Source organism: Scyliorhinus torazame, chromosome 7 (assembly GCF_047496885.1).
Source record: "Scyliorhinus torazame isolate Kashiwa2021f chromosome 7, sScyTor2.1, whole genome shotgun sequence".
NCBI classification, from domain to species: Eukaryota; Metazoa; Chordata; class Chondrichthyes; order Carcharhiniformes; family Scyliorhinidae; genus Scyliorhinus; species Scyliorhinus torazame.
In genome coordinates this window covers 15,873,352-15,893,313 of record NC_092713.1, presented here as the reverse complement: position 1 = coordinate 15,893,313, position 19,962 = coordinate 15,873,352, and positions in this window count along the sequence as shown.

Here is a 19,962-nt window from a genome sequence, read left to right as displayed (position 1 = left end):
TATTACCTGAGCCATGGGCAAGTTAAGGACTAATAGGTTAGAAGCTTAAATGCGTGGCTGAAAGATGAAATGATGGGGAAGACAAAGGGTTTCAATTCACGCACCATGGCAAAGGTTTTGGAGAAAGGGAGAGACATTCCACTGGGAGAAGCTCCATTTAATCCCAGCTGGGCCGTAGAGTCATAGAGCTTTACAGCACGGAAAGAGGCCCTTCGGCCATCGAGCACCTATCTATTCCAATTCCATTTTCTAGCACTTGGTTCATAGCTGTGGTGATTTGTGGTCATTGTCCCTTTAAGGGCAACACAGCAGAGTAAGATTCACTTGGTTTGGGGGGCCAATCGTGACTGAGAGTGCGTAATCTCCTGAGGATGTGGAGTCCTCTCCTAGGTAGGAGTCACGTAAGGGACGAGAGACTAGAGAATCGCACCCCGCCGCCCTGACGCTGGCTTCCCCATTCTCCGTGCCATTTTTCGGGCGCCTGTGGGATCGTCGCCATGCGGGTCGGGGACCGTTGGCGGTGCCCCCCCCCCCCGGCGATTCTCCAGGCCCCAATAGGCCGGGTGGCCGACGGGTTTGGCCGAGTCCCGCCGGCGTGGATTACTCACCTCCCACATGGCGGGACATGGAAGGTGAGTGTGCGGGGGCCGTCCTGGAGGGGGAGGGCGGGGGGATCTGACCCCAGCGGGGTGGGGGGGGGGGGGGGGCACACCACGGTGGCCTGGTTCGCGATCGGGACCTACCGATCGGCGGGCGGGCTGGTTCCGTTGGGGCATACTTTACTCTGCGCTGGGCCCCTGTCGGGCTCCGCCATATTGCCCAGGGGCCGGCGTGGAGAAGGGAACCCCCGTGCATGCGCAGAAATACGCCGGCCGTTCCCCGCATGCGTGGACTCGCGCGGGCCATTCTGCGCCGGCGGCAGCCTAGCCCCTAGAAAGGGGAGAATTCCTCACTTTTGGGGGCCGTTGGCGCCGGTTTTCACTCCGGCGTGGGGACATTGTCCCATCATTAGAGAATCCTGCCCCTGGTGTTTCTAATGAACTCTGTGTAAATGCTCATCTAAATGCTTCTTAAAGGTTGTGAGAGTTTCTGCCTCCACCACTTATACAAGCAGTGAGTTACAGATGCTAACCACTCTTTGGTGACAAGGTTTTTCCCCAAATCCACTCTAAATCTCCTGACCCTTACCTTGAATCTGTGCCGCCTGGTAGGGTCTCCGATAATTATGGATGAGATTAATGCATTCATGAGAATGGGCAGGAAATCAGGACACAGCATCAGTCCAGGAGGAGATAAGAAATAACAAAAGGCTGAAAGTACTGGGGTGAGTTGTTTATAGAACCTTCTCATTGATCCTTGTGCTGGACAGAGCTTATGTCAGGAAATTTGAGGAGCTTGTAGCAAGGCACAGGCAATAATCAAAGCAGACCTTAATCTTCATATAAAAGCAAAATTCGGCGGGTGCTGGAAATCTAAAATAAAAACAAAAAAGGCTGGAGAATCTCAGTAGATTGGGCAGCATCTGTGGAGAGTGAAACAGAGTTCACGTTTTACATCTAAATGATCCACCTCCAGAAGAGTGATTTGGATCTGAAATGTTGGGGCGATTCATCGACCAGCATGGATCCGGGCACCAAGGCTGAATCGTGTGCCAGCTCCAAATTGGGTTCCACCCAGGCCAATCGCGAGTCACCCAACTTGCTCTGCCCGGAGCGATCTGGATCTCACCCTCGCTGGGCGTCATCCAGATCTAAATGTTTAAATGAGCCTAACGGGTCAGTGAACTACCTGGATGCTGGATTCACTGCCTGTACTTGGGAGACCTCGCCATGTCGCCGTTTAGTACTGTTTCACACAAATATGGACCAGGCACAACTGCACCTGGATGGGGGTCTCCCATTCCAATAGAGACCCCTGGGTAGTCGGAGAAAGGGCAGGATGGCACATTGTCACCTTGCCACTAACAGCCTGACCCCCTGGCAGTGCCTTCCAGAGCACTGAACTCAAGAGGTGAGGTGAGTGACTGCCCTTGAGCGAGTGTGGCATCAAGGAATCCCAGCAAAACTGGAGTCAATAGGAATCAGGGGGAAAACTCGCCATTGGGTTGGAGTCATACCCGGCACAAAAGAGGATGGTTGTGGTGGTTGGAGGTCAATCATCTCAGTTCCAGGACATCACTGCAGGAGCTCCTCAGGTAGTGTCCTCGGCCCAACCATCTTCAGCTGCTTCATTTCTCCGTCACCTGGACAGAGGTGTGAATGTTTGATGATGATTGCACAATGTTCAACACCATTTGTGACTCCACAGATACTGAAGCAGGACATGACTTTCTGCAGCAATATCTGGACAATATTAAGGTTGGGGCTGATTCATGCCACATAAGTGCCAGGCAATGACCATCTCCAACAAGTGTAAGAGTCCACTGGATAAAAGCAAATTACTGCGGATGCTGGAATCTGAAACAAAAGAGAAAATGCTGGAAAATCTCAGCAAGTCTGGCAGCATCTGTAGGGAGAGAAAAGAGCTAACATTTTGAGTCCGATGACTCTTTGTCAAAGTGTAAGAGTCCTTTCTGCCTATTTCCTTTGTTATAATTTCTTTCAATTTATTTTATTGATTTGGTCCCATGGATCAATAATTAGGATGTGCCTTTAAGTAGAGAGAAGAAAGCAGAAGATTTCAAGTTTAAAACAGCCTATTTGCCAGGATACTCTCGGGCTTTGTATTTGGGAGAAGGAGAAGCCAGACTCTTTGGCACCAAGTAGATGGGAGGAACCCATTTTGGAGGGAACCCATTTGATTGGTTAACTGGCAACCAATGGGTTGGCCAGGGACAGTGTTCTGACTGACAACAGTCAGTGGGTGGTTCCTGCTGGGTGATGTTTCTGCGGCAACCATCCAGAGGTGATCAGGCCTCGGAAGTGAAGGGAGATATTTTCTCTCTCTACTGCCTGCTGACTGCAGGTGAAAGCTGAAGATCTTTTAAGTGTGTCAAAACCAGCGGTTTGTTGCTCTTGAGGGGCTGAAGTAAAATAACTGACTTGTTTTTCTGAAGGCAGTGAGTGTCTAGCGTATCCTTTGCTGTGAACCTGAAATGACAATGACTCTGCTGGGAAGGTAGACAACCTTGCCAGAGAAGATCTCAAGCCTGGACGAAAGGAAGGACCAAGTTGAAAGCCTGAACTTCAGAAAGACGTTGACTGAAAGTCATCCCTGTGAATCAAAGATCCTTCTACTTTTATTTTATGAATATTTTCTCTCCCTTTCCACCAACCTTACCCTTCCAAGTGGCTGGTCTGCATGTGTGTGTTTTATAAAGATTGGGGCGAATTATTAAAGGGGGCAAGGTGAGAAATGGGTAGTCGATAGCCAGCTACATTTCCGTCTGTTTAATCAAAGATGCTAGTCATAATAAAAGGCTACTCGGGTTTTAAAGTTACGAACCGGGTGACTGTATTTTACTGGACTCAAGCAAAGGCCTCGGGTATTTAAGTAAATCTAATTTTACCTGTATTGCGACTCCGGATCAAGTGGGGCTGGAATTGACCATGCACTAGCCCAGGGGGTCGTAACACAAGAGGGAGTCTAACCATCTTCCCTTGACATTCAATGACATCAGAATTGCTGAATCCTCCACGATCAATGTCCTGGGGATTACCATTGATCAGAAACGGAACTAGACTATTCATATAAATACTGTTGCTAAAATAGCTGGTCAGAGACTGGGAATTATGTGGACAGTCACTCATCTCCGGACTTCCCAAAGCCTGTCGACCACCTACAAACCAGCTGTGACGGCATATTTTCCACTTCTCTGGATGAGTGTAACTCCACCAACACTCAAGAAGTTTGACACCAGCCAGGAGAAAACTCTCCCTCCACCATCTTCAAGATTCACTCCCTCCGCCAACTGCAAGATTTTTTTAAAAAGTTCATTTGCGGGATGTTAGCAGCGCTTCTTAGGCCAGTATTTATAGCCCATCCCTAGTTGCCCATCAGAAGTTAGTGGTGAGTTACCTTCTAAACTGCTGCAGTCCTTCAGGCGCAGGTACGCCCACTATGCTGCTCGGGAGGGAGTTCCAGGATTTTGTTCCAGCGACAGTGAAGGAACGGCCGATATATTTCCACTTCAGGGTGGTGAGTGACTTGGAGGGGAACCTCCAGGTGGTGGGGTTCCCAGGTATCTGTTGCTCCTGTCCTTCTGGATGGCAGTGGTCCTGGGTTTGGAAGGTGCTGTCTAAGGAATCTTGGTGAGTTACTGCAGTGCATCTTGTAGATGGTACACACGGCTGCCACTGTCCATCGGTGGTGGAGGGTTTGAATGTTTGTGGAAGGAAGAGCAGTCATGCAAGTTGTTGTGTCTTGAATGGTATCAAGCTTCTTGAAGATGCACTGCAGGAACTCACCAAGGCTCCTATGACAGCACCTGCCAAATTCTACCACCTGATGCAGTTGATGCATGGGGACATCATCCATTGCAACCACCCCTCCAAGTCACGCACCATAACAACTCGGAACTGTATCACTATTCCTCACTATCACCGAGTCAAAATCATGGAACTGCATTTGCAACAGCACTGTGGGTGTACCTGCACTGCATGAATCACAGCAGTTCAAGAAGGCAGCTGCCCAGCACCTTTCCCAAGGGCCACAGGGCAACAAATGACAGCTCCAGGGTCCCAGGTTCGATTCCCCGCTGGGTCACTGTCTGTGCGGAGTCTGCACGTTCTCCCCGTGTCTGCCCGGGCTCCCTCCGGGTTCTCCGGTTTCCTCTCACAGTCCAAAGATGTGCAAGGTTGATTGGCCATGCTAATTTGCCCTTAGCGTCCAAAAAGATTAGGTGGGGTTGCGGGGATAGGGTGGCAGTGTGGACTTAAGTGGGGTGGTCTTTCCAAGGGTCAGTGCAGGCGCGATGGGCCAAATGGCCTCCTTCTGCACCGTAAATTCTATGTTCTATGTTCAATGCTCAAATCCCATGAACAAGCAAAACTTCACAATTCTTGTGTTTCACCAGCTCGCATGTACAAGGCGCAATTTCCATTGTAATAGATATGACAGGCTGACAGTTCTGAGCACTGACTGAGAATGCTTTAGGACAGAGACTTCAGTAAAACAGATGGTTTAAATCGTCCTAATGTGCACATCTTCACTGTGAGTGAAAGGGCCATCAAAACATATTGTTTAACCATCACATGATAGGCGAGTGGATATTGAGAACAGAGGAAAGACGGGAGTAAATGTTGGCATGAAAAGTGTGAGATTCAACTCTTTTAATCCATGAAGGGATAGCCTTGGAAGGGTTCTGATGACATATCGATTTTTCTGTCGAAATCTTCCAGCAGCTCTCTTGCACCTGGCCTTGTCCGGTAGAGATAGCAGATGAGAAGCAGACAGCTGCAATCTGTTAATGAGCTCTGAACCCATCTCCTTCAGATGCGAAGCATTGAAACGTACACTGATCATTACCTTATGCAATAGTTTTGTAAATTCTCGGCGTGTTCCTCGACAGCAACCCTCAACCCTCCCCCCACCACCATCCTCCCTCCCCACACTAGTTTTTTGGATCCATTTTTTGCTCCAAGCGTCTTACTACCAAGCAAGCGAATTTCAGCCTCTTAAAAAAAAAATTAGAAACTTGGGAATCACAAATAACTGCAATTTATTTAATCGCTGCGCCTGTTAACAGATGGCCTCATTGATTTGTGTCAATAACTCATGTGTTCAGATCGATAGTTCACAATTCACTCGGTTGATCTGAAAGGTACCAAGGAGGCAAATTGATTCTGGACAGCTCCAGGCAAGGCTGACCCTGCCTCTTTGGATCCCTGGGACAAAGTGAGAGTCTTCACAGGCCCGCAGTGGAGTTTTGTCCCTCTGGTGAATAATTCTATTCTTCATATTACAAAAAGGAAGACACAGAGGCACTGCTGAAGTGCGGTAAGAATTCACCAGCGTGCTGCGAGAGAGCGTACAACCATTAGGTAGGATTGAACAGGTTGGGACTTTATTCTGTGGGAAAAAAAAGGTTGAGAGGTGAGGTCTTTTAAATTATGAAAATGTTTGCTAAATTAGTCGTAGAGAAGATGTTTCCACCTGTGGGGGAGATTAGAACTATGAGATACTCAATAATAATCCAGTGAAGAATTCAGGGATAAGTACTTCACCCTGAGAGTTGTTAAATTGTTGAACTTGCGATCACAAAGAGTAACTGGGGCGAACGTAACAACAATGAAGTAAAGGAAAAACAAAGTGAATGAAAGTGAGAGGAACAGAAGGCCATACTGGCTTCATTACTCTCCCTGGGAGGTCTTGTGGCACAGTGGGTCGTGTGGTGTTATCGTAAATGTAAGAACTGCAAAGGTTAATGAAATGTCCAGATCAGCCATTAGAGGAAGCTAGAGTTACAAGTATATAAGACATTGATGCAAAGCCTTGTGTGTAGAGCAGTAAAGGAGATAGCTAGAGGCCAGACTGAAGGAAAGATAGTGTGAGTAAGAGCTGATCACAATTTATAATAGTGTAGAGATTAGTTGTAGATGAGTGTAGATTACAAGTTAATTATCAACTGAGTATTATTTAGAAGTATGGGTAAAATCCAAATTAGTAGTGTTAATACATTTATAGCTTTGTTCAAGTTAAAGCTATTTTGTGGCCTTTGTGAACACTGCGCCAACCATCCTGAATTTAGCAACACAAATAACACCACATGGTACCAGGCGTTTATTTCTACAAAGACAGTTCCTTACCCACTCGATCCCTCCACCACCCTTCCCTTAATCCCCCAACTCCCACCGCCCCCTATCTCTCAAGACACTCCCCCTTGAAAGTGAGACTGTGGTCCACTATCCGGAACTTGACTCCTCACACTTAGGCCATGAGTTGCAATGTTGCCACGAACAAGGATGGACTGCTGGTACTTGGGAGCCAATACCCCAACTGCAGGGTTGCCAACCATGATTAGCTGTATTCCTGGAAGATCCATCACATGACCTGCCCCCTCACCCCAGCCATTAGTCGCCAACGCATCCATCCTTGTGATGAACTGCCGTCCTAAGTCAATTGGAGAATAAGGAGACTCATTGCCCAATTGGATGTTGCGTGACTGTCAGTCAAACAGCCGCTCTTCACCCCATTTTCAAGATTTTTTAATCTGCCGCAATTTAACGGGAGAAAAGCAGAATTCCCTTTTGGGCACATTTAGCTGGGAGGGGGTGGTTTATCGGTGCCTGCCAGGTTACACTGCTTGGGTGGCCAGGTGGCACTGCTAGGGTGCCCGTGTGGCAATGCCAAGGTGCCCGGGTGGCAGCGGGAGTGCCAGGACACCCACCCTGCCCGGATCCCATCCACCCGTGGCCTTCGGTGGCCTGGGGGTCTCCCTCAGGTGTCGTTACGCCTGGTCCACTTTGTGTGATAAATGACGCCATGGTGAAGTCTCCCAGACACGAGCGTTCGACCCTGGGCCTTGGGAGACTCCGGCGCAGGTGGATGCACGTGAGCCTAACTGTTGACTTAAATATGCAAACCTGTGAGAGCGAGATCCAGGTCCCGAGATCTCATTAGTTCTCGCGAGGCATTACGAGCAGCGCAAATTGCGTGAGAGGCCTCTTGCGAGATTTAGTAGCCTCGCCACTTCCTGAGTTGGGCACTACGAGGCCGTACGAACGTGCCCATCATTATTTTAATGTCCCACTGATTTTTTTAATCCCGGATTGCACTCAGCAGTGTCCTGGAGATTGATCTACAATTCCGGGAGACTCCTGGCCCATCCTGGAGAGTTGGCAGGGCTGGATTCTCCGATCTACCAGCCACGTTTTCCAGCGCGGCATGCCCCCGCCGACAGCGAGATTCTCCGATCCCACAGTCGGTCAATGGGGTTTCCCGTCATGGCCACCTCACTCTGTCGGGAAACTGGCGGGCGTGGGTGCGCTGCCGGCGAAACTGAGGACCTCGCCGACGGAGAATCCCGCTGAGGGTGTATCTTGCTCTGACGCAAATGGGATTGTCTTTGGTGCTGGGTATGCAACGTCACGCTGTTGCATTGGTTCAGAATCCAAATGTTAAAGGCTGCAATTCTGCAGATAAACTGCAGCTCTTGCTGTTGCCTGGGAACACTGTGGCATATGTCATGTGAGAGTACCTTTAAGAAATGGGTGTTTATTACTGCAGTGATGTCAGAGAATGGGTGGAGCTGGGCTGTCTGTCAGTTCTTTACTTTCATTTTAGGCTGTTTGCTGCAGGGTGTGTTTAAGTTTCGCTTTCAGAGCTAGATAGCTGCAGTCACAACCAGAAGGGGTATTAGTCTCACTCTCTGTAATCTAAAAACTGTAAATCAATCCTTTGGTGATTTAAAATTAATAACTGCTCTCTGTAGTGACTTTAACCTGATGTGCTTCTGTTAAAACAACCAGAAGGGGTATTAGTCTCACTCTCTGTAATCTAAAAACTGTAAATCGATCCTTTGGTGATTTAAAACTAATAACTGCTCTCAGTAGTGACTTTAACCTGATGGGCTTCTGTTAAAAGTTCTTTTTTAAGTCTTATGGATGTTAAAAGGACAGCTGAAGGATTATTTAGTGTTGTATTCCTTGGGGGTTGTATTTGAATTAATGGTTGCTAAGATGTTCACTGTATTTTTAAAAAAGATTAACGTGAGTTCATAGAGTAAACACTGTTTTGCTTTAAAAAATACTTTTCAATTTCTGCTGTACCACACCTGTGGGCCGTGTGCTCCCCATACCACAATCTATTAAAAGTTGTGTGTCAGGTGAACTCCATGATACACTTTGGTGCTCTCTAAATCCTGGCCCATAACAAATTGGGGGCTTGTCCGGGATAAAAGTCCATCTTTTGGATTGGCTTAGTGAACTTAAAGACAGTGATGGGTGAGCATATTGTGGTAGCTTTTCAGGTGTGGTATTCTAGTTTAAGTAGGGAGTGTGTTGTGGACAATGGCTCTTTAAGAGGCTCTGAAGTTTTGGGGGTGGAGACGGTCACACGCAGTACCTTACGGACAGAGATTAAAAGCAGACAGTTAGATTTGGCAAAAACATTGCAGTTAACATTACCTGACAAAATGTGAAAAGGTGAGGTAATTATGGCTGTGGCTAAGCATCTAAAGTTGCCTGAGATACAGTTTGACTCATTGGAAATGACAAAAATTCAGTTACAAATTAAACAAATGGACCATGAGAAAGAATTAAAGCAGCTTGAATACGAAAGCGATAGAGAGGAAAAAGAAAGAGAAAGGGAGATACAGATCAGGGAAAAAGATAAAGAAGAGAGTTTGAACTTCAGAAAATGGCCATGAAACTTGACAGTCAGTTAAAATTGGCAGGCGTAAAGGGAAATGTACAGTTGGACGATAGTGATGAGGATAGTGAGAAAGAGCGTCATAGTCGAAGGCTTGGTGGGTATCTATTTAAATATGTCCAAGCATTGCCAAGGTTTGATGAGAAGGAGGTAGAAGCCTTTTTTTTTATTTGAGAAGGTAGCTAAACAAATGAAATGGCCACAGGACATGTGGGTGTTACTGATTCAAAGAAAGCTGGTAGGTAGGGCTAGTGAAGTGTTTGTATCACTACCGGAGGAAGTATCTGGAACGTATGAGGAGGTGAAAAAATCCAACTTAGGTGCATATGAACTAGTGCCTGTAGCCTACAGACAAAGGTTTAGAAATGTAAGGAAAGAACCTGGTCAAACATACATGGAGTTTGAAAGGATCAAACAGTAATTTTGATAGGTGGATAAGGGCTTTGAAAATAGACCAAACGTATGAAGCTCTCAGAGAAATTATACATTTGGAGGAGTTTAAAAATTCAATTCCTGATGTAGTGAGAACTCATGTGGAAGAACAGAGGGTTAAAACTGCGAAGTTAGCAGCAGAAATGGCAGATGATTATGAATTAATCCATAAATCAAAGTTTGGTTTCTGACATCAGTTTCAGCCTGTAAGGGATAGAAACTGGGGACATGAGAAATACTCAAGTGGTAAAGGTAAAGGAGATCTGATGGGAGATAATAAAGAGAGTGTACCTCAGATTAAAAAGGAAATCCAGGAGGATGGAAGAGAAATGAAAAGTTTCAGATGTTTTAACTGCAATAAACTAGGCCATGTAAAGTCACAGTGTTGGTGGTTGAAGAAAAGCACTGGGAAGGCTGATGTGGTAAAACAGGATAAGATAGTGGGGTTTGTTAAAGTGGTAAAGGAAAGCCCAAGTGAAACGAAGGAGGTGCAAAAGATTGTACAGCCTGATCAAGAGGTTATTGATAAGAAGGTGCCAGATGTCTTTAAAGAATTTACTTGTGTGAGTGAAGTTTACTCATGTATATCAGGAGGAGCAGATAAATAAGTCACAATTTTAAAAGATACGGGAGCTAGTCAATCTTTAATGGTAAGGGATGAGAAGTTATGTAGTTTGGGAAGAATGTTGCCAGAAAAGGTGGTAATATGTGGAATTCAGGGTGAGAGGAGTAGTGTTCCATTATGTAAGGTAAGGTTGGAAAGTCCAGTGAAGTGTGGTGAAGTGGTAGTAGGAGTAATAGAAAAACTATCTTGTCCAGGAATACAGTTTATCTTGGGTATTGATATAGCTGGATCGCAAGTGGGAGTAATGCCTACTGTGGTTGATAATCCAGTGGAAAATCAGACAAGTGAAGTGTTGAAGGACGAATATCCTGGGATTTTTCCGGATTGTGTAGTAACAAGGTCGCAAAGTCACAGGTTAAGACAAGAGGAGAAATCAAAGCGTGAAGATGAAGTTGAAGTGCAATTATCAGAAACGATTTTTGATCAGATGGTTGAAAAAGAACAAGAACAGGTGGAGGATGAGGTAGATATTTTTAGTTCAGGAAAATTGGCGGAGTTACAACAGAAAGAGGGAGAAATAAAACGGATATATCAGAAAGCATATACGGAAGAGGAATCTGAGTGTATACCAGAGTGTTATTCCCGTAACAGCCTCCCCGAACAGACGCCGGAATGTGACGACTAGGGGCTTTTCACAGTAACTTCATTTGAAGCCTACTTGTGACAATAAGCGATTTTCATTTCATTTCATTTTCATTTCATTTCATTTCAAAGTAATGCCTTGATGAGAAAATGGAAACCTTTACATATGCAGGCAGATGAAAAGTGGGCAGAAGTTCATCAAGTAGTATTGCCGGTAGGGTATAGAAAGGAGGTGTTGCGAGTTGCACATGAGGTACCAATGGGAGGTCATTTGGGAGTAAGGAAAACTCAAGCTAAAATCCAAAAACATTTATATTGGCCTGGACTACATAAAGATGTAGTTACATTTTGTCAATCATGTCACACATGTCAAGTGATAGGGAAACCTCAAGCAGTGATAAAACCAGCACCCTTAATACCGATTCCAGCATTGGAGGAACCTTTGACAATTGATTGCATAGGACCGCTTCCTCAAACAAAAAGTGGGAATCAATATCTTTTGATGATAATGGAGGTGTCTACTAGGTTTCCAGAGGCCATTCCAGTATGTAATATTACAGCTAAAAAGATTGTGGAGGAGTTACTTAAATTATTTACGAGATATGGACTACCCACAGAAATACAATCAGATCAAGGATCAAATTTTACCTCAAGGTTATTCAAATAGGTTATGGATAGCTTAGGAATAAAACAATTTATATCAACTGTGTACCATCCAGAATTGCAGGGAGCATTAGAAAGGTGGCATCAGGCATTAAAGACAATGTTGAGGGCTTATTGTCAAGATTATCCAGAGGATAAAGGAATTCCATTTGGACTGTTTGCAATTAGGGATGCACCTAATGAGTCAACCAAATTCAGTCCTTTTGAACTAATTTTTGGTCATGAGGTAAGAGGACCACTTAACTTGATTAAGGAAAAATTGGTGAGTGAGAAATCGGAAATTATATTATTAGATTACGTGTCAAATTTTAGGGAATGATTAAATAGAGCAGGTGAATTGGCTGGACAACATTTAAAAGTTGCACAAAATGTGATGAAACGGTAGCGGACAAGAAATCCAAAGTTCGTAGTTTTGCCAGTGGAGATAAAATTTTAGTGTTGTTAACAGTGGTAGGTGAACCTTTAAAAGCTAGATTTTGTGGACCTTATCAAATTGAAAGGAAATTAAGTGAGGTGAATAACGTGGTAAAAATACCAGAAAGAAGGAAGACTCACCGAGTGTGTCATGTGAATATGCTTAAAAGTTACTTTGAAAGGGAAGGAGAGAAAAAGGAGACGATTTCAATGATTCTAACTCAAATTGACGAACCAAATCCAGATGACTGTGAATTTGACATACCTCACATTAAATTGGAAAACGAGGTGTTCTTAAAAATTAGGATAAATTGTTGAGTTACATTCCAGAGGAAAATCGAACTGACCTGAAAGAGTTATTAATATCACGTGGGCAGGTTTGTAGAGATAAATTGGGAAGTACTAAAATGGCTATACATGATGTAGATGTGGGAAATGCTGTTCCAATCAAACAGCATCCATACAGACTTAACGCTTTAAAATTGGCCCAGGTTAACAAAGAGATTGAGAGTATGCTTAGAAATAGCATACTTGATGTGGGTTGCAGCCAATGGAGCTCAACCATAGTGATGATACCAAAACTAGATGGTACCCAACGGTTGTGTGTGGACTACAGAAAGGTTAATGCAGTTACAAGAATGGACTCTTATCCTATCCCACATTTGGGCTGTTTAGCACAGGGCTAAATCACTGGCTTTTAAAGCAGACCAAGGCAGGCCAGCAGCACGGTTCGATTCCCGTAACAGCCTCCCTGAACAGGCGCCGGAATGTGGCGACTAGGGGCTTTTCACAGTAACTTCATTTGAAGCCTACTTGTGACAATAAGCGATTTTCATTTCATTTCATTTCATTTGGAGGATTGCATTGAGAAAGTGGGACAATCAGCTTTTATTTCCAAACTGGATTTACTTAAAGGTTACTGGCAGGTACCTTTATTCGAAAGGGCAAAGGAGATTTCAGCGTTTGTGACTCCAGATGCTATATACCAATTCAAAGTTATGCCATTTGGCATGAAAAACGCCCCAGCCACATTTCGACAGTTAACTAACAAAGTTGTTTCAGGATTACCCAATTGTGCGGTGTACATCAACGATCTGGTAATTTTCAGCCAGACATGGAAAGAACATTTAAAACATCTGATGCAGTTATTCGATCGACTTCAGGAGGCGGGTTTGGTGATAAACCTAGCCAAAAGTGAATTTGGAAAAGCCGAAGTCACTTTCCTTGGTCATACAATCGGACAGGGTCGAATGGTCACACGGGATGTGAAACCAACATTTATTGAGGAGTTTTCAATACCCTCAAGACAAAGGGAAATAATGCGATTTTGTGGCGTGAGTGGGTTTGATCGAACATTTGTGCAAAGGTTTTGTAGCGTGATTGCTCCACTGGTGGACTTGCTGAAGAAATGTCGAAAATTTCAGTAGACAGCGGACTGTCAACAAGCATTTGACTACCTGAAATCTGTAATAACCAATGCTCCTGTGTTGGAGAATTACAAGAGACTCTGTGATCAGATTGAACTAAAGTATCTGACTTTAAATAGAAATGCCGAGGCGTAGAGAAATGGACGGATCGTGCAGAGACCTTCTTGTTCAAAGAGACTGTCAATCGAGAAGGATTCCAGTTGGAGGAAAAACAAAAAATAGACTATATTGTTGTACCTCTTTGCGTGTGTGCTTTTTTTAAATAATGAAAAAGTATATTTACTGTGTGCATTTCTTAAAGGATAGTGAAAAGGTGAAAAATGAAACCATCTTGAAGTTGATTGTTTATTTTTTTTCTTGGGGGGAGGTGTCATGTGAGAGTACCTTTAAGAAATGTGTGTTTATTACTGCAGTGATGTCAGAGAGTGGGTGGAGCTGGGCTGTCTGTCAGCTTTTTACTTTCGTTTTAGGCTGCTTGCTGCAGGTGTGTTTTAGTTTTGTTTTCCGAGCTGGGTAGCTGCAGTCACAACCAGAAGGAATATTTGTCTCTCTCTCTCTGTAATCTAAAAACTGTAAATCGATCCTTTGGTGATTTAAAACTAATAACTGCTCTCAGTAGTGACTTTAACCTGATGTGCTTCTCTTAAAAGTTCTTTTTTAAGTCTTATGGATGTTAAAAGGACAGCTTAAGGATTACTTAGTGTTGTATTCTTTGAGGGTTGTATTTGAATTAATGATTGCTGAGATGTTCACTGTATGTTTTAAAAAAGTTAACTTGAGTTCATAGAATAAACACTTCTGTTTTAAAAAATACTTTTCCATTTCTGCTGTACCACACCTGTAGAGTGGGCCGTGTGCTCCCCATACCACAATCTATTAAAAGTTGTGTGTCAGGTGAACTCCATGATACACTTTGGGGTTCTCTAAACCCTGGCCCATAACACATACTTAACAATATATGTGTTGCAGTGGTGGCAGCACAGTGATAATAATCCCCAAGCTAAGGCTCGGGGCATTTAGGTTCAAATCTCACCACAGTAACTGATGTAATTTAAATTAATTTTAATAAAAGGTAATCAAGAATTGAAAGCGAGCAAGCTAGTCCCAGTAATGGTGATCATAAAAGTACAATCGATTGTTGTAAAAACCCACCTGGTTCCGTGCCCGGTGGGCACAGCGGGGAGTGGGCTGTTTGACTGATTCACCTCAACCACATTTTGCTTTGGTGCTTTAACTTCCCTTTGCAATTCTATTTTGAGTGGTGCAGGTGTCCCTTTAACGGCGTGCTCTCTCGATCTACCTCTTATTTTTTTAATTTAGTTTCAACTTAAAATAGCAATGCCCTTCAGGGAAGGAAATCTGCTGTTCTTACCCACTCTGGCGTGCATGTGATTCCAAATCCACAGCAATGTGGTTGATTCCTAACTGCCCTCTGAAATGGTCCAGCAATCCACTCGGCAACACGGTGGCGCAGTGGTTAGCACTGCTGCATCACAGCGCCGGGACCCGGGTTCTATCCCGGCCCCGGGTCACTGTCCGTGTTGAGCTTGAACATTCTCCCCGTGTCGGCGTGGGTCTCACCCCCACAACCCATAGATGTGCAGGTTAGGTGGATTGGCCACGCTAAATTGCCCCTTAATTGGGAAAAAAAGAATTGGCTACTCTAAATTTATTTTTTAAAAACTGCTAGTGGGTGTCAAACGATGTCAAACTGCTAGTGATTGCTAACAACCCCAGGAAAGAATAAATTTAAAAAATCAGTGGGCTGAACAAATTTTGATGAACTTTTCAACCTCTTTTTAAAATAATAACATTTTAAAACACTTCCTGAGCAATTAGGATTCAGAAAGCTCCCCTTAGTCCATTCCATTGTACAAAGCATTGGAGCCACTTCTAGCCAATTAATGATTATTGTTTATTATTATTAATACGGTATGGGAGAGAAGAGGTTGCCAGGATGCCACATGTTAGTTGGCATCGGCTGGGGTCACATGAAATAGAATCATAGATTTCCTACAGTGCAGAAGAAGGAGGCCATTCGGCCCATCGAGTATGCACCGGCCATCAGAAAGAGCACCCTACTCAAGCCCAGGCTTCCACCCTATCCCCGTAACGCCATCTAACCTTTTTTTTTTGGACACTAAGGGCAATTTAGCATGGCCAATCCACCAAACCTGCACATCTTTCGGATGTGGGAGGAAACCGGAGCACCCGGAGGAAACCCACGCAAACACGGGGAGAACGTGCAGGACTCCGCACAGACAGTGACCCATGCCGGGAATAGGACCTGGGACCCTGGAGCAGTGAAGCGACAGTGCTAACCACTGTGCTACCGTGCCGCCAGGGTGAGCAGCAGTGCTCACCACAGGCTGATCTGATTGGGTCCTAACGTCACTTTCCTGCCTGCCCCATGACCCTTGACACCCTCATCTTTAATTGGTTAGCTCTCTCAAAGAGCTGGCACACCTTCGATGGGCTGAGTGGTTCCGTTTGATTCCACAAATGGCGGAATATCCCTTTTATTCATTCTTGGGGCGTCTGTGCCACTGACAAGGCCGCCAATTATTGCATGTCCTAAGTTGCTGTTGAGAAGTTGATGGTGGACCTTAGTCTTCTCGTGCTGCAGAACAATACTCTCGGCTGTGCAGAGCCCCAGAGATGTGAGAATACTTCCTCAAAGATGTCTCAAGTCTGCCTGTCCAAATCCGATTAGACAGCTGAGTTATGACACACATTTTGCCTTGATGTGCAGTTGAAACTCCTTTAACATCAACACAAAATGTGTAATGCAAATGGACTATGAATGTTCAATAAAGTAAGTAATCTGTCACAGTTCTATCCGCTTTACTGAGACAGACAGGCTTTTTAAACTTCAGGAGTGGTGAGTGGTTTATACTGAGAATATTACTTTCCTCAGGCAGGCTGGCCTTGGATATTGGTCCATGCCAGAATTTGGGCAGGGTGGAGATGGGGAGCTCAATCTTTCAAAAGGAGGTGACCCTCGTGACACCTGATATTGGTCCCTGGGCAAAACTAGCAATGAGGTCCTTTATAGAGAAGCCCAAAGAACAGGATTTATTCGCAGGATGCGAAGATTTGTTGCCCATCCCCGAGGGCATTTAAGAGTCAACCACATTCCTGTGGGTCTGGAGTCACATGTAGACCAAACCAGGTCAGGAAGACAGATTTCCTCTCCGAAAATGAGATTAGTGAACCAGATGGGATTGTACGACAATCGACAATGACTTTTTAATGCCAGATCTTTTTTATTGAATTCAGATTCCACAATCTGCTATGATGGGATTCGAACCCGGGTCCCCAGAGCATGACTATGGGTCTCTGGATTATTAGTCCAGCGACAATACCACTACGCCATTGCCTCAACCTATGCTATTGGGTGAGGACTACACACAAGTTCATCTGTTTTTAATGCTATTGGTTGAGAAATACAGGTGCGTTTACCTGTTTTTCCATGCTGTTGGTTGAGGAGTGGGTGCTGACCAGAACACCAGGAGGGCCTCCTTAATTTTCTTCACAAAATCATGGAATCTGTCATCCATATCAAGCAGATGGATAGAGTTTGATCTCTCATCCAAATGGCGCAGTATCTCTGACATTACAACACTCACACTGCCAGCTTGGGTTAGAATCATAGAATCCCTACAGTGCAGAAGGAGGCCATTCAGCCCATTGGCTCTGCACCGACCCTCGGAAAGAGCACCCTACCTAATCCCACTCCTCCACCCTAATCCCCAAATCACACCTACCGTTTGGACATGAAGAGGCAATTTAGCACGGCCAATCCACCTAACCTGCACATGTTTGAGCTTTCGGATTATCTAAAGAGAAAACAAAATTGTAGGGCTACGGCGAAACGGTGGAGCTAATGGGACGAGCTGAGCTGCTCTTGCAGAGAGCCTACATGCTCTCCAGAGCTGAATGGCCTTTTTCTGTACGTTAACCATTCTGTGATTCTGTGATTATGCCCTTATAGCTCTGGATTGGGGTTTGTACTATTTTGAAAGAACAACAATGAGCTGAGTTTTTCTTGCAGGGGGTAGCATGGACACAATGGACTGAATGGCCTCCTTCTCTGCTGAAACCATTCTTTAATTTCTAACAACAATTTCCATTTATCTAGCACCTGTAACCAAGTAAAATATCCCATGCTTCCCATGGGGACAGGCAAAAAATTGACTTAGAGCCAAAGAAATATATATTAGAACTGTTGACCCGAGGATTACCATAAGACCATAAAACATAGGAGCAGAATTAGGCCACTCGGCCCATCGAGTCTGCTCCACCATTCAATCATGGCTGGTATTTTCTTATCCCCATTCTCCTGTCTTCTCCCCTGATGTGCCATCAATGAATACACGACGAGTGGTGAACGTAACTGAGGCTTTAATAAACTAAACAGAAAGCCTCCTGGCCTCTGATCGCGAGCTGGGGCAGCGGCGGAGACCAGCCACCTGTTTACCGAGCCCGAGGGGAGGCGGAGCCATCAGGCAGTGGTTTACCACATTACATATAATACAGTGGCAGTTTACCACAATACACAGATTACATACTACAGCGGTTCGGAGCCAGCAGGGACAAGCCCAGGCATGTAACAATACAATACAATACAGTGGTTTACCACAACCCCATAACCCCTGATCCCCTTATTAGTCAAGAACCTATCTATTTCTGTCTTAAAGACACTCAGTGAATTGGCCTCCACAGCCTTCTGCGGTAAAGAGTTCCACAGATTCACCATCCTCTGGCTGAAGAAATTCCTCCTCATCTCTGTCTTAAAGGATCGTCCCTTTAGTCTGAGATTGTGTCCTCTGGTTCTAGTTTTTCCTGCAAGTGGAAACGTCCTTTCCATGTCCACTCTAACCTTGCCTCGCAGGAGGTACCCATGGAGGTACATATTAAGGAGGGTGTAAAAGTAGAAACAAAATGTGGAGAGGACCAGGATAGATGCAGCACAGAGTTGGCAGATAATTGTATCATGCAGCACGGTAGCATTGTGGATAGCACAATTGCTTCACAGCTCCAGGGTCCCAGGTTCGATTCCGGCTTCGGTCACTGTCTGTGCGGAGCCTGCACATCCTCGCAGTGTCTGCGTGCGTTTCCTCCGGGCACTCCAGTTTCCTCCCACAGTCCAAAGATGTGCAGGTTAGGTGGATTGCCCATGATAAATTGCCCTTAGTGTCCAAAATTGCCCTTAGTGTTGGGTGGGGTTACTAGGTTACGGGGATAGGGTGGAGGTGTTGACCTTGGGTAGGGTGCTCTTTCCAAGAGCTGGTGCAGACTCGATGGGCCGAATGGCCTCCTTCTGCAATGTAAATTCTATGAAATCCATTGATTTATGTGTATCTGGGTGCTAAATTGGCAGCCTGTGGAGATTGTTACATTTAAGGATGTTTCAATTCTTGTTACATTGATGCCTGCCTAGTAACAAGGGTGAGTCCCTCAGGGAGTGTTTTGATAGGTCACCAGAACATTTCAAGGGTCAGTGAACAACTCTTCTTGTCGCAATCAGTTTCAGGAAGTCAGCCTAAAAGTGTCACAGAAACTGACACAAAATCAGGTCCAAGTTAAATTTAAAAAGTTTGAGGAAGTTCTGTGAAGACTACACTGAAAGTAAAGAGGGCTTTTTGGGACAAAGGTACCTATTTGGAGCAGCGGTGTTCTGCTTGGCATGGCCATAGCCCTGAAATTATGCTTGTAAACTAGTGTTTGAATGTATCTGGCAAACCAGAACAACGGAATCTCGGAAGGTAGGATTGAAACCCGGCGAGATGGGCCGTTGTTGAAGCCATCAGAGTAGGGGTGAATTTTCGCGACAGTTCCAAGGATAGTTCTGTGAAGGTAAAACTTGGAATCCCTCATGAGGAAGATGAAGTTTCAGTGAGGATAATTGACTGAAAACTGGGCGTCTTCTTGAAATCCACAGGCTCTGCCTTGGTTATGCCTGTCATTGACTCTGTAGTGTAATGTGACCGACCCACAGTGTGTCTGTTAATTCACAAGAACCTCATACTTACCCTTATTGTTTGTCAATACCTATAAAATCTTGTGGCTTTGTTCCAAAATATCAATATTTATCCCCTTTAAACAAAACTTATTGATACAGCCCGCTCCCCCGTCACTCACCACACCCCAGAATCTGGCCAAGGATCGTAACAACTTTAAAAGTTGTCTATGTGCAGCAATGGGAGTTGGTGTTCAGTGGAGGTCTCACAGTAATTGGCACCAGGATTTAAGCTAGGTCAAGATTGCCTTTAACCAGCAACCTCCAGCCAAGTAGTTTTTTGTCTTGGAAAGCAGGAATGCTAACCCAATTACAAAGCCAACGAAGCTCCAATTCTAATTTTAAGAATCGAGATGTTTTTATTCGAAAAAAAAGCAATCACTGAGTAACCTAAACCCTCCTTTAATCTGTGAACCATAATGGAAACCACATTCCATTGGACCAATTAAAGGGGGAGTGGGGAGGTCTAATGTGTGTGGTGGGGGGGT